The sequence below is a fragment of the Engraulis encrasicolus genome, chromosome 16 (assembly GCF_034702125.1).
Source record: "Engraulis encrasicolus isolate BLACKSEA-1 chromosome 16, IST_EnEncr_1.0, whole genome shotgun sequence".
Classification (NCBI taxonomy): domain Eukaryota; kingdom Metazoa; phylum Chordata; class Actinopteri; order Clupeiformes; family Engraulidae; genus Engraulis; species Engraulis encrasicolus.
In genome coordinates, this window is record NC_085872.1 from 34,952,588 (window position 1) to 34,964,100 (window position 11,513).

The 11,513-nt window shown below is 42.5% G+C and overlaps 1 protein-coding gene across 1 annotated transcript in view; it reads right to left on the minus strand.

The window, feature by feature from the left end:
• tbl1xr1b (TBL1X/Y related 1b) overlaps positions 1–7,328 on the minus strand; it is a 20,409-nt gene extending 13,081 nt beyond the window's left edge. The window contains exons 1-2 of the mRNA XM_063219488.1: positions 7,060–7,328; positions 4,497–4,556 (exon numbers count right to left, since the gene is read on the minus strand). The gene's annotated coding sequence lies outside the window, so the exon portion shown is untranslated. The remainder of the gene's footprint in view (positions 1–4,496; positions 4,557–7,059) is intronic.
• Between the last annotated feature and the right edge of the window lie 4,185 nt (positions 7,329–11,513).

The window sequence follows — 11,513 nt, forward strand, 5'->3', positions numbered from 1 at the left end:
ATGAATGCCAAACACGTAATGCGTCACGTTTGACCACATAGAATTTAATTTAAAACATTTTTAAGACCACTTCAAAAGAAAATCACAACGCACACATTACCAGTTCCCAAACTGACGGACTGTGATGTGTAAGATTTAACTTAAGGATGCATTAAATCAATCTTAAGTTAACATTACCAACATTTAATGTTTTACTACAGTTAGATTTTTATACATAACCAATCACACCTTACAAAAAGTTGTATAGGATAATATGAGAAGACATGAATGAGAGACAGGGGCAGTACAGAGGACGGTCAATCGGTTCCCCACCGCAGTGTTAAATTAACAGGTTAAATAGCCATACAGCAAACATAATGGTAAATGAAAGACTTAAGGATATCCATTCATCCACACAAGCTTCTAGCTCACAACACCTAAGACACACACACCCACACCTTTTTATTACATCCATGCTACTACAGTAGACCACTGCAGCAGCTCTAACTCAGCTTCCTCCCTCTCACTCTTTTTTCCTGACTTTAGCAGCCCCTGTTAAGCCTAAGGCTGATTTCCTACACAATGACTGAGTCAGCAGCGCTACCTCAAATAGAATGCCGAATAATGAAGGCAGTGCCCCCCCCCCACAATTACTGGACAGTCCAGTGTGTATGTGTGTGTGTGTGTAGTGTGATAGTAGGTTTACGTTCACACACTGCTTACGTCTTTGTTTACAAAGCGTCACAATGCATGCCACAATGCCACCAATGAGATTGCTGCCTACTACAGCTCCTTTAAATACAAAAAGCTCAGCTCCCCTGCTTCGGAGAAGATCCTAATAAAGCAGAGTTCCTCAGAAGTAGCTTAGCCCTCACCAAACGACTTGCCTGAATTGCCTCAATGCCCCATAATGCACGCCATTCCACCAGTGGAACGCTGCAATAGTCATTGATAAGTTAACTACCATAGTACTAGACTGCTACGACAACACAGGGCCTTTAGTAATGCACTACGACTTGGTCTTGGACTTGGCTATTCTGGTAACAGCAAACATAACGCTGTGTCTTAACAGGTTAATGTCCTTTGACCTACACGCAGTTTACCAATTAAGCAGCACCTAATTTATCTGTGTCAGGTTGAGCAGCCTGATTGACTCTATCCTTGGCTCCAACTAGCTTTCTTCTAAAGCAGGGATTCCCAACTTGGGGCCTACTTGAAATTTTCACGAATGTTCGTGCCCACCACTGACCCAATAACGCCAACAGCCACGCACACAGACACACGCACACAATTTTGATTTGCGTAATGATTTCAAGGCCACAGTTTAAGAATCACTGCTTTAAAGATTGGATCCACAACGGATAGGGGGACATTTGGATACCATATAAGCATGTCATGCAATGAAACACACAATGCCACTGAGGGAGGGCTTCTGGTCCTTGCCTTGAGGACACTAGCATGAAGGTGGTGGACACAGACAGCTAATATGCAGCAAGAGCAAGGTGAGGTTCACTAACATTGTGTTTTTTGTTATTGTCATCGTTTACTGATCAAACACACCCACATCTACAGCAGCACAAACATAACATCACATTACACTTAGCTGAGGGTGCTTTCATCCGAAGTGACTTACAGTTCCTTTAAGGACAGGGTATTGGTTACGATTCCTGGAGCAATGTGGGGTTAAGTGCCCTGCTCAAGGGCACCTAAGCCATGGCGTGAGGCAGAGCGAAAGGGTGGAATTTCAACCTGCAACCCTCTGATATAAAGTCCATCTCCTTAACCACTAGGCCACACGGCTGCCCCATCACCCAGGCAGCAGCAATACACAATCGGAGATGACAATAATATCAGTTCGACCAAATAATTGCAGAATATAAACGTTGAAATATTACGTGTTCAGTTGGCTTTGATATTGTGCACAGCTCTAACTGTTTATTGAGACTAGCCTTCCCTATATGGTAGATGTGTGTGCTTGGTCAAGCAGCACTTCCAACTGGATCTAGTGCACAAGCCGCACACTGTACATAAACAAAGGACTATGGGAAAAACAGAGATTTACTTCCCTTCACCTAGAAGCACAGCACCGTCTTTGCAACAATAACATCTCTAAGCTATCTTGACAGCAAGTGACGTTTTGGCACTTGGAATTTACAGACACAGAAAGACGAGAGTCTCATCACCATTTCAATGTTACAGCACACACGATCTGACATGGCAAAGAGATGCACCAAAGAATAATAGTCAACGAATTAGAGATACAGTCCACAAATCTGCAGACTGGTATCGGGTGAGCTCTGCAACAATTTGAAAAGCAAATAACATCTATTTTCCACATTCATTTCAAATTACCAGTGAATATACTGATTGGAATGGTCCTATTGGTTTTAGTAAGTCTCTTTGCTGATAGAATAGCATAAGAACACTCGTTTTTCCTTTAACCCACATGGCGGGCCAGATGTCAGAAAGAAACAAGCTCCAAAACTAGCCCTTCAGTAGTTTTCTCTCACATCTATAGTGAAGGCCATCTGCTGCCTCGTTGAGTGAAACACTTCTTCAAGGTGACACTTCTCAAAGGTGTCCCTCAATGGTTTCCAACTTCCTAACCACAGTCATGGCCGATTTTCCGGAGAGGAAAAAAAAACATCAGGGTTCTAGCTAGCGCAAAAGTGCGTGACGGCCCGTTACGCTATAATTTTGGACCGTGACGCTTATTTTGGACCGTTACGCTTATTTTCAATACAGCGTAACGGCATTTTGTCTGTATTATGTAGGCTACAGCCAGATCAATGCCACATCGCCCTTCTGCCAAACCTGACACATGTCATACTCACTGTATTTAAATGACAATATAGCACTCTACTACTACTACCAGCCTACTATTTTTATTTGTCGCGGGGTTTTGACGGCTTTTATTAATCTCTGTGACAAGCGTATGAAGCAACAACAAATGCACGTGTAGCATCGCATCCTTGTTTCTCCAAAGCGTAGTTGCCAACCTGTTAGCAGTGTCAGCAGTAGTGCTGGGTTCGTTACTTGTTACCATACAAACAAATCAGGAGACATTGGGCGCTAAGCGCTGACATTGGGAGTTGACACTATTCGAAAGAGGACAAAGTAGGTGGGAGAAGACGTGACATCTCCGTAACGGTGAGAGGCACTTTTTTCTAAGCTTGCCGGTTGACATAGCGTGACTACAAAAAAAACCCCGCATTCGTAGCAAAAGGAGCGTCTTCTGTGGCTAGGCTAATTGCATGCGAAAGGCACCCGGCACCAGTCCTGTGGTTTTAGGACGCGCAAGCTGTACAATAGCGCGAGCTCGGAAAATGTGTCAAACTGCACTTGTCTCGGAATCGGATCACTCGGACATTGATATGCCCTATTATTAAATGCACACACGGTTCACAGTGCTCCTCAACGTTTTCAAAACTAGTGCAACTGTGAGAAGGAGGGGACACCGCGACACACCTCTCTCTTCCTCTTAATAGATCTCTATTTGCGCGTATGCGCCCGAGAGAGGGAGTCATATTTACCTCTCCAATCGCAAAAGTTCACAGACAACGGTGTTTCGTTACCAACTTTTTAGTAGTAACTCGTTAGGCCTACACTACTTTTATCAGAAAAAAAGTAGTTGCATTACTGCAACCCAACACTGACAATTTACCTTTTAGGTACCCCTAGAATGGCCTATTTGTACCTTAAAATGTAAAAAAAAAACCTTCCGCACCAACCCCCCCTCTCGGTCGCTTCGCTCCCTCGACCGATACGCTATAATTTCATCCTAGCTAGAACCCTGAACATACACACATGGTTGGATGACTAAATCTACTCAAACGCAGATCGAGTTGCTACGTGCCAACATTTTTAAACCGCGTCCCCGACAGCACTCATGATGCGTTATCATACCTTGCACACACGCACGCACACACTACAGCTGCTTCTGTATTCATTTTAAACTGTTAACAGGCTCCTATGTTAGATGGTCAGGTGTTTCCAGGGGTCAGATTGAACAAATGGAATCAGCGGACATGCAGTAGGACAACAGAGCCACGATTCTGCAACGATTCTGGTATTGTCAATAGTGCAGAGACTGTGACGATTGCTTAACATAACAACCCATCATCATACAGATACAATAGTATCTATGGAGCTTGCAATGGCAGCCTACTAAGTAAATGTGGTTAGGGCGTCATGGGCAAGTGGTTAGGGCGTCAGACTTGTAGCCCAAAAGTTGAAAGGTTGCCGGTTCGACTCCCGACCCGCCAGGTTGGGGAGTGGGTAATTATTAACCAGTGCTCTCCCCCCATCCTCCTCTGTCACTGAGGTATCCTGAGCATGGTACTGTTCCGCCGCACTGCTCCCTTTCGGTCGCCAAGGGGGGCTGCCCCCTAGCACAGGTGAGGCATAAATACAATTTGGTTGTGTGCAGTGTTCACTGGTGTGCTGTGGAGTGCTGTGTCAAAATGACAATGGGAATTTCCCAGTTGGGCTTTAACTTTGCTTTCGCGGTCACTTACCATAAGAGCACACTGCTTAGATGCCCATCTTGTAGTAGACAAACGGGAGGACTCTCCTATCTGCAAATAATGATAGAAAGGTTTATGAGAACACCATCTCAAGCTAAAAGGGAAAGAAACAAAAATACACAACTCTGATGGTGATGAGTGAAAATTAGACCAAATCCTTCAGCAACTGCTCATCTCATTTTACTCATTCTTGCTGACAGATTAAGTCACCACATTCCCTCAAAATAACAATAGGCATGCTACCCAAGTTATGGGTGTAAATAATACTGTGCCAGATTGTAAGATAGTAAATCTCCAGAGTAGTTGAGAACATACACAGTATGCACATTAAAAGATGCAATGGCTGCATTCAGAGAAGGTATGCTTTAAAGTAGGGATGCAAATTATCGATTAATTAATTTATCATTAGTTGATAGCCTTATCGATCCACTTACAATTAATTGATAAGCGAAATCTCAATGTTTCTCGAAAAAAACCCTACTAAATCTGAATATTTTAAAATTTGAGATAAAATACCACATTTAAATTCATTCTACTTCAATTCTTTAATCCAAAGGTGATTTAAATAGTCCCACTATTCACACCCCTCTTCACACACATTCTTCACATGACCATTTCTCCTAGGTCTCTTGTCAGTTCAATTGTCGATTAATGTTTCTTATCGATTAACGCATTGATCAATTAAAGTCCATTAATCGTTTGTATCCCTACTTTAAAGCAAATGTACAAATATGAGCCAAGAAGCCTTTGCATTGTACATTATATACCAAGGCTTTTTCTGAACGGGGAAATAGGGGCGCTCCACCCTCGTACCTCCGCGGGTGCACCCTCATACTTCTTTTTTTTAAAAATATATAAATTACTTTTTTGAGCGCCCCTAGTAAATTCCCCCCTTCACCCCCCACAACCTGCCATGATGCTCCCTCGTGCCAAAAAAGCCTAGAAAAAGCCCTGTATACGATGCAAATACTTCTTGGCTCATATTAGCTGATTCTGACTGGGCCCTCCAAGAGCATGCCACACAATCACAACACTAGTTTATCAACAAGTAGATGTGTGACAGGGAGGGCTGCATTAATCTAACTTATCATTTCAGGCATTGCCAATGCCCACGAATGTAAATGCAAGGCAAATGATTATCATGTAATAATTCAGATGCACGTTTTAATGTCAATTTAACTCATGCTCAAGCGTAATATTCGGTTTGCATTAACTGTTTATTAGGTTCTTCCAAAATCCAAAATCAAATTTGCTTCTGTCCAAATTCAGGGGCACAAAAACCGCTACACATTGGAAGAGGCCCATGACATCAAGTAACACCATGTAAGGGGAAAACAAAAACATGACATTGGGTTTGATCATAGAGTTCATAGATACTATGTACTATCTATTGGTTTGGTTGTTTGGCGTTCTCCTTCTGCTTTTAGACCTGCGATAGAAAAATGGCATCAAGACCATTTAGCAAGATGCTGTGTATTGTTCACCAAACAAAGGCCAGGAGCTGACAGGTGTGTCATTTTTGATGGCTCGTCAGTAAGTATTATTGTCAGTGACGAGTAATATTAACAGGGTAGACATCTGAATTTCATATCTGCAAATAATCGTCCGATCATCACATACTGGATGAAGGAACCGGTTAGTTAGTGTGCAGCACAAGGCTGCATTCATCAATATACTATTATTGAAACAGAAAGTTGTGAGAACACATAGAAATCTTCCGTCAAACGTCCCCATAACTTTTGCAAACCCATATAACCACTTCAAGCTAGACAGCGCTGGAACTAACATCAACAACTAGTATAATAGCTAGCTAACTAACAACCAAGATTAGTTCACTTGTTCAAAGCTTCATCATGGCAATCCTCGTGGCAGGCTGCACTTTAATCTCAATCGCGCCAACCATCGATGTAATGTGTCAACAACATTGGCTATGCATTGTGTACATTTTGCACGGAACTGCAACACCCCCCTGATTTGGTAAACAACACAGCTGGACAGTAAACAACACTTAACTTTGTTGCTCCAAGTAGCCCGCTAAGCTAAATAAGGTATCTAGCTACCTAGCAATGTAGCAATTTATCAAGCTGACGCGCATGTAGCATTAGCAGCTTGGTGAGTTCAATATATTCCTTGATTGATGGATAACGCCACAGTACAATGGATTGTAAGTTGATCTGAAACATTGTTAACCACTAATGTTAGTGCAATGGGCTTTCAAAAGTTTACACTGACATTTAAAAACACAAAGCCCATCCCCCACACAGGAGGCAATGTAGCATTCGCTTCTAGCTCAAGCTAGCTCACAAGCCCTCTAGCTACAGCTAGCATGCTAATTTAGCTTACTTCCAAGACTGACTTGTGATCAAGCAGTGCTACGCTAACTAGCCACGTTCCAAACTTGTCCGTTACATAGTAGTACTTGACCGTATTTGCATGATATGGGTCAATAACTTTGATATCCCCTGATCGCACACACCAAATACAGAAATTCACCAACATCTGTTGTGCAACATTGCTTCGTGTTAATGGTTAACTAAATTAAGAGCATTCTTACTTTTCAAATCCAGACCACACTTGGGTTGCCTTCAGAGCCTTCAGCTAAAGCGGCTTCAGGTCGTGCGGTATTTCCAACTCGTGGAGCGATGTTGTTTATTATGGCCAACTCAGTTTATACCTTGCTAACTGGGCTTTCCAGATAGTTTAACAATGCACTACTTTAGTCGTTATAGTTTAATTGTGATCGACTCTGCATGTTAGTAAATATAAATATACGAAGTTGTATAACGAAAGCTAACAGTCAGCCGAGTAGCTCACCGGAAGCTAGTGGCCTGAACATCCAGCAATGGGCGGAGACCTGGCTGCCTGGAGAAAACGAGGCATTTACGACAGCTACAAAATCTCTGATCACCAAGAGATTATTTCCTCCACATGTTTTTTATAAAGGTAGCCTTATCTTTGTATCTTTGATAGATACATTATCTCAGCAGCCAACTGAAAACCCCCAAAGTCACAACAATGGATATGAATATAATATCGGCTAGTAAATAAAATATTATATGGAATGGCCAGGGCCCCTTTGAAAGGTCCTAACAGCTGCTAAAAAGCAAAAGCAAACAACAAAAACTACAAAGTACAAACTTTGCTACAAAAGAACAACACATAAGGTCAAAGGTTAGATTGCCCCTCCCCCTACTCCACATGCCTGGTCATAACTCAAGCCCACCCATTTCATCACTCATATACTATGCCAATCATCTGTAGCTACTCACTCATGAAATTCAGTTGGCTCTTGAATCAAACGAATTTATAGTGACAGACATTATCAATCGCCTTTTAAAGCTTTAGGAATACTGAATGCATGGGACATACGTGGGCCTGCATTGTCTTGGTTATTGTCAATGACCGATAGGTCACATAGGCTACCGTAGGCCTACTTTGCCTGAGTTTTACCTTTAGGTTTTCTCCTTCTTTTGTAATGACCTGTTAAACTGTCAACTTCAGAGCTGAATGAGTCTATCATTTATGATATATGTCCTGATTTGAGTGCACATTTGCTAAATGGTGGAGCGCTCACTCCACTTTATCTGGCAAGAATTTCAATCAGTTGGTCTATTCACCACCTCTACCACCAGATGGAAATGATATATGAGCCTTTGTGCTATAATCTGGCACATTTGCATGTATGTATGCATTTATACATTAATGTGCAATGTCCTGAAAAATAGCATAAAAGTAAAGTACTCTCAATAAACCCAAATGGGACTAGGTTTACTCCCAGACTTGAAAGTCAAATAGGCAGCAAATACAATATCACCTAAATGCAATCTTCTCGTATTTAGAGTCATACTGTACATGCCCGAAAACAATTGCAGTGAATCTCCATCTGAAGTTGACAATGGATGCCTGACGTAGAGTAGCGAATGCAAAGCTGTAAGGCCGGCTAATACGGACTATGATCTTCCTGAAGTAGATGTGGTTCAGATGAAATAAAAATAGTATGAAATGTTGCATTATCAATCTAAGATGATGACAAAAGTATTGAAGCATCATACAATGTGACTGCTGACGATATGATGTCAGTAGTAGTCAGTAGGGTTGGTTCCTCCTCAACAGATTAACACAGAAAGGCAGACAAAAGGAGAAGGTAAGAGGCCCAGATACACAGACAGAGAAAGCGTGAGATGGGGGTGCATGACCCACACAACCTACAGTGTTAAAGCAAAATTGAAGAAAAAAAAACCCTCTTTCCCTTTCATTTCTCATTTCCCCTCAGATAAGAGGATCCAGCTACCAAGGAAGCCGTTCCCTTTCACAACTGCTCCGCTCTTCACAGGAGAGGCCTCCTCCATCCGATTGTGCAATGCATTACAACAGAGATACTATTGCATCCTGCCTGAAGGTCAGAAGAAGTTAATTCAAATGTATGGTTTATGCCCTCACATTACTGTCCTTGTGCTTTTTTCCCCTGTCTTTTATAGTTCAGGGGGGTTAAGGCCTACCACACATCTGATTCTATTCGCTGCAGTGTAACCCAGTTCTTGTTTAGCCTACTCAAACATTCTATCAGTGTAGAATTGATAATATGATGCGATACGATAATGTTTTATTGTCAGTTTACACTGAAATTTATCTTGCATCCCTGAGCAAGACACGTTTAAGACAGTATACACATGGCCCTACCGTGGCTGATATGGTAGGGCACACATTTACCACTTGGGCGACCCGGGTTAGATTGCCGGTCCTTCCCCATCTCTCTCTCCCAGCTCGCTTCCTGTCTCTCCTTCACTATCCTGTCTCATAAAAACCAATAAAGGCTGAAAAGCCACCCCCCCCCCCCAAAAAAAAAAAAAAAAGACAGTATGCACATAACACATCACTAGACTATTGCATAACTGACAAAGACTGAGGACACAGGCCTATTTACAGACATATACTGTACAGGTACACTACACGCATACATACATTGATTACATACAACCCACATAACCTGAAGATATTACCAACGTGGAGTAATAACACTATGCAGTCTTTTAACTGATTCAGCAAACGAAATGATTGATGTATGAAGGCATGATTCTGTCTGTTGCAGCTGAATATCTTTGATTCCCATATCACTCTGCGTTAAAAATCCCGCAAAGTGCTTGTGACATCATAGTAAGAACTCAAAATTTTGCTAAAATTCCAATCACATACAGTAGACCCAGGGATGTGTCATAACGTTATTATTATTATTATTATTATTATTGTTATTATTATTATTATTATTATTATTATTATTATTGCTGTGTTTTTAGATAGCTCTGAGTGTGTTGGGATTCCTCAAAGGGTTAAGAAGCTGTCTACTGCATGTTTGTTTGTTGTTGGGAGTGCAAGGACATCTAGTGGTGTACTGTATATTTTGGAAAGTCTCGAGCATTAAAGGCAGCAAAGAACGGGGGCCGCAGATACAGTAATTGTTGCAGATCATCATGACTAAAATCCTATTCATACGATAAGAGTACTCCATAAATCCCTAAATTGTACAGTAACTTGGCCCCTCAGTGTGGGTTGGGTAGTCTCTGGGCCCTCCCATACTAGCACTGCAGAAAAGTTTTTGCTTCTCGGTTAGTCTGAGCAGGCGGCTGGAACTGGCATTTCAAATCTTCCCAGGACTTGGAAACTATTAATATTGAACATTTCCAACGATTCAATGGGGTGTGTTCTGGGTGATGATGAGGCGATTGAAACCAAAGATTGGAGCGATTGATTGTAGCTTCAACCAGGAGCCCACAAGTTAGACCCGCCCTTGGGACCTCCCTTGGAGAAGTGGGTGTATAAGGTGACTTGTCCAGAACAAACACTTTCCAGGCTGAGCCAGGTATTGCTATGGCCCTTTCTGTCTGTCTGTCTGTCTGTCTGTCTGTCTGTCTGTCTGTCTGTCTGTCTGCCTGCCTGCCTGCCTGCCTGCCTGCCTGCCTGCCTGTGGTGTGTGTGTGCGTTGTTTGGAAGGGGCACCAAACACACCTAGAGTCATACACACACTTTTCGACACACACACACACACACACACACACACTCACACACACGCACGCACGCACGCACGCACGCACGCACGCACGCACGCATGCACACACACACACACACACACACACACACATGCATCTACCATTGGCCAGGGGTCTAGGTTACCATCTCTGATTGATCTTGTTCTCCTTCTAAATACATGACTACAACAAACAATGACAGATTACTCTTTTCTCGTCATTTACACACTTCCTCCGAGCTTCAATTTTGTTATCTATGATGTGGACCACTCAGTCTGTGGTCAGTCCGCCCCAACTGTGTAATTTAGTTGTAAGTAAAGTAGCCTATGTCTGTCTAAAAATAGACGGAAAATTAGCTAGTATGCCAATGCAGAAGGACTAGGCCTATTGAGAAAGCATATGCTGACTCGAAAGAAATGTCCCGGTGATAGTGACTCTCCTTGCAGTATCTGCAATCTGAGTGTGAAAGTATATGTTGCAATAACACTCGACAAGGAAGCTGTTGCCCATGCTGTCAACACACTGAGTTGTACTTTAGAAATAAAAAAGGGATCAAACATGACTAAAGCCATCCTGCAGGGTTAGGACTGCTGTTAATAGATATGAAATACTATCAACATATATGCAGTAAGTACACCACTTAAAAAATAGCTGCACGCCAGCCTGTGCCACGTTCATGTACATATAGCCGATGTGGGGGTGTCTGCCATTAACAGGTCTTTCCCAAGTTAGAAAAACATGCCAGAATCTGAAATATGTAGATTTTCAGATATTTATATACAGGTCATGTCACGTACAGCTGGTTCCCCACAGTCCTCATTCCTGTGCGGCACACTGCATGTTGCTTCCCATATGTACATGCACACACGGCGTGACACCGCCGTCCCCATGCCGCCAAGTTCCACTGGTTTTATTGTGCTCGGGCGAGAGTGGGCAGGCAGTCAGATGTGAGTCTTTTTAAAGCAGGAAACCTTTGAGCAGATGG